This window comes from Convolutriloba macropyga, unplaced genomic scaffold (assembly GCF_964194025.1).
Source record: "Convolutriloba macropyga unplaced genomic scaffold, txConMacr16.3 SCAFFOLD_4726, whole genome shotgun sequence".
Classification (NCBI taxonomy): domain Eukaryota; kingdom Metazoa; phylum Xenacoelomorpha; order Acoela; family Convolutidae; genus Convolutriloba; species Convolutriloba macropyga.
The window spans coordinates 12,501-16,214 of NW_027449560.1; positions in this window are offsets into that span (position 1 = coordinate 12,501).

A 3,714-nucleotide genomic window follows, 5' to 3' on the forward strand; every position below is an offset into this window, starting at 1 on the left:
TCTAGCCAATAAGCACCGTAACATAATTCGGAGTGTACGGCAAACGGTGGTTGACATTTGGTGAAAATTCCAGTGTCGTGTTACGGCACTGGGAAAGAACTTGAACTTGTGCTCAGGCAACCAAGCAGCCAAGGTTGTGCGGTGTCTTGCTACAAATGTTCGGTTGTGTTCTAAATTAGCTGAAGTAAGCTGAAGCATCGCTTTGCTGTCTGAAAGTGTTGCCTCGTCATCTATGCGCTCCCAAATGGCCTAACACTGGCAGCCAATCAGAGTGCGAGAAAAGCGCTCCCAAATGGCCTAACACTGGCAGCCAATCAGAGTGCGAGAAAAGCGCTCCCAAATGGCCTAACAGTGGCAGCCAATCAGAGTGCGAGAAAAGCGCTCCCAAATGGCCTAACAGTGGCAGCCAATCAGAGTGCGAGAAAAGCGCTCCCAAATGGCCTAACAGTGGCAGCCAATCAGAGTGCGAGAAAAGCGCTCCCAAATGGCCTAACAGTGGCAGCCAATCAGAGTGCGAGAAAAGCGCTCCCAAATGGCCTAACAGTGGCAGCCAATCAGAGTGCGAGAAAAGCGCTCCCAAATGGCCTAACAGTGGCAGCCAATCAGAGTGCGAGAAAAGCGCTCCCAAATGGCCTAACAGTGGCAGCCAATCAGAGTGCGAGAAAAGCGCTCCCAAATGGCCTAACAGTGGCAGCCAATCAGAGTGCGAGAAAAGCGCTCCCAAATGGCCTAACAGTGGCAGCCAATCAGAGTGCGAGAAAAGCGCTCCCAAATGGCCTAACAGTGGCAGCCAATCAGAGTGCGAGAAAAGCGCTCCCAAATGGCCTAACAGTGGCAGCCAATCAGAGTGCGAGAAAAGCGCTCCCAAATGGCCTAACAGTGGCAGCCAATCAGAGTGCGAGAAAAGCGCTCCCAAATGGCCTAACAGTGGCAGCCAATCAGAGTGCGAGAAAAGCGCTCCCAAATGGCCTAACAGTGGCAGCCAATCAGAGTGCGAGAAAAGCGCTCCCAAATGGCCTAACAGTGGCAGCCAATCAGAGTGCGAGAAAAGCGCTCCCAAATGGCCTAACAGTGGCAGCCAATCAGAGTGCGAGAAAAGCGCTCCCAAATGGCCTAACAGTGGCAGCCAATCAGAGTGCGAGAAAAGCGCTCCCAAATGGCCTAACAGTGGCAGCCAATCAGAGTGCGAGAAAAGCGCTCCCAAATGGCCTAACAGTGGCAGCCAATCAGAGTGCGAGAAAAGCGCTCCCAAATGGCCTAACAGTGGCAGCCAATCAGAGTGCGAGAAAAGCGCTCCCAAATGGCCTAACAGTGGCAGCCAATCAGAGTGCGAGAAAAGCGCTCCCAAATGGCCTAACAGTGGCAGCCAGCTAGAGCTAGCTTAAGTTAGCTTGGGTTAGCTTGAGTTAGCTTTAATTAGCTTTAATTAGCTTAAGCTAGCTTAAGTTAGCTTGGGTTAGCTTGAGTTAGCTTGAGCTAGCTTGAGTTAGCTTGAATTAGCTTGAGTTAGCTTGAATTAGCTTGAGTTAGCTTGAGTTAGCTTGAATTAGCTTGAGTTAGCTTGAGTTAGCTCGGGTTAGCTTGAGTTTGACTTCATTAACCCAAGTTAGCTTGGGTTAACTTCATTAAGTTAGCTTGAACTAGCTTGAGTTAGCTTGAGTTAGCTTGAGTTAGCTTGAGTTAGCTTGAGTTAGCTTGTCTTAGCTTTAGCTAGCTTGAGTTAGCTTGAACTAGCTTTAGCTACCTTGAGTTAGCTTGAGTTAGCTCGGGTTAGCTTGAGTTAGCTTGAGTTAGCTTGAGTTAGCTTTAGCTAGCTTGAGTTAGCTTGAGTTAGCTTGAGTTAGCTTGAGTTAGCTTGAATTAGCTTGAGTTAGCTTGAGTTAGCTTTAGCTAGCTTGGGTTAGCTTGAGCTAGCTTGAGTTAGCTCGGGTTAGCTTGAGTTAGCTTGAGTTAGCTTTAGCTAGCTTGAGTTAGCTTGAGTTAGCTTGAGTTAGCTTGAGTTAGCTTTAGCTAGCTTGAGTTAGCTTGAACTAGCTTGAGTTAGCTTGAGCTAGCTTGAGTTAGCTTGAGTTAGCTTGAGTTAGCTTTAGCTAGCTTGAGTTAGCTTGAACTAGCTTTAGTTAGCTTGAGTTAGCTTGAGTTAGCTTGAGTTAGCTTGAGTTAGCTTGTCTTAGCTTTAGCTAGCTTGAGTTAGCTTGAACTAGCTTTAGCTACCTTGAGTTAGCTTGAGTTAGCTCGGGTTAGCTTGAGTTAGCTTGAGTTAGCTTGAGTTAGCTTTAGCTAGCTTGAGTTAGCTTGAGTTAGCTTGAGTTAGCTTGAACTAGCTTGAGTTAGCTTGAGTTAGCTTGAGTTAGCTTGAGTTAGCTTGAGTTAGCTTGAGTTAGCTTGTCTTAGCTTTAGCTAGCTTGAGTTAGCTTGAACTAGCTTTAGCTACCTTGAGTTAGCTTGAGTTAGCTCGGGTTAGCTTGAGTTAGCTTGAGTTAGCTTGAGTTAGCTTTAGCTAGCTTGAGTTAGCTTGAGTTAGCTTGAGTTAGCTTGAGTTAGCTTGAATTAGCTTGAGTTAGCTTGAGTTAGCTTTAGCTAGCTTGGGTTAGCTTGAGCTAGCTTGAGTTAGCTCGGGTTAGCTTGAGTTAGCTTGAGTTAGCTTTAGCTAGCTTGAGTTAGCTTGAGTTAGCTTGAGTTAGCTTGAGTTAGCTTTAGCTAGCTTGAGTTAGCTTGAACTAGCTTGAGTTAGCTTGAGCTAGCTTGAGTTAGCTTGAGTTAGCTTGAGTTAGCTTTAGCTAGCTTGAGTTAGCTTGAACTAGCTTGAGTTAGCTTGAGTTAGCTTGAGTTAGCTTGTCTTAGCTTTAGCTAGCTTGAGCTAGCTTGAACTAGCTTTAGCTACCTTGAGTTAGCTTGAGTTAGCTCGGGTTAGCTTGAGTTAGCTTGAGTTAGCTTGAGTTAGCTTTAGCTAGCTTGAGTTAGCTTGAGTTAGCTTGAGTTAGCTTGAACTAGCTTGAGTTAGCTTGAGTTAGCTTGAGTTAGCTTGAGTTAGCTTGAGTTAGCTTGTCTTAGCTTTAGCTAGCTTGAGTTAGCTTGAACTAGCTTTAGCTACCTTGAGTTAGCTTGAGTTAGCTCGGGTTAGCTTGAGTTAGCTTGAGTTAGCTTGAGTTAGCTTTAGCTAGCTTGAGTTAGCTTGAGTTAGCTTGAGTTAGCTTGAGTTAGCTTGAATTAGCTTGAGTTAGCTTGAGTTAGCTTTAGCTAGCTTGGGTTAGCTTGAGCTAGCTTGAGTTAGCTCGGGTTAGCTTGAGTTAGCTTGAGTTAGCTTTAGCTAGCTTGAGTTAGCTTGAGTTAGCTTGAGTTAGCTTGAGTTAGCTTTAGCTAGCTTGAGTTAGCTTGAACTAGCTTGAGTTAGCTTGAGCTAGCTTGAGTTAGCTTGAGTTAGCTTGAGTTAGCTTTAGCTAGCTTGAGTTAGCTTGAACTAGCTTGAGTTAGCTTGAGCTAGCTTGAGTTAGCTTGAGTTAGCTTGAGTTAGCTTTAGCTAGCTTGAGTTAGCTTGAACTAGCTTGAGTTAGCTTGAGTTAGCTTGAGTTAGCTTGAGTTAGCTTGTCTTAGCTTTAGCTAGCTTGAGCTAGCTTGAACTAGCTTTAGCTACCTTGAGTTAGCTTGAGTTAGCTCGGGTTAGCTTGAGTTAGCTTGAGTTAGCTTGAGTTAGCTTGAGCTAGCTTGAGTTAG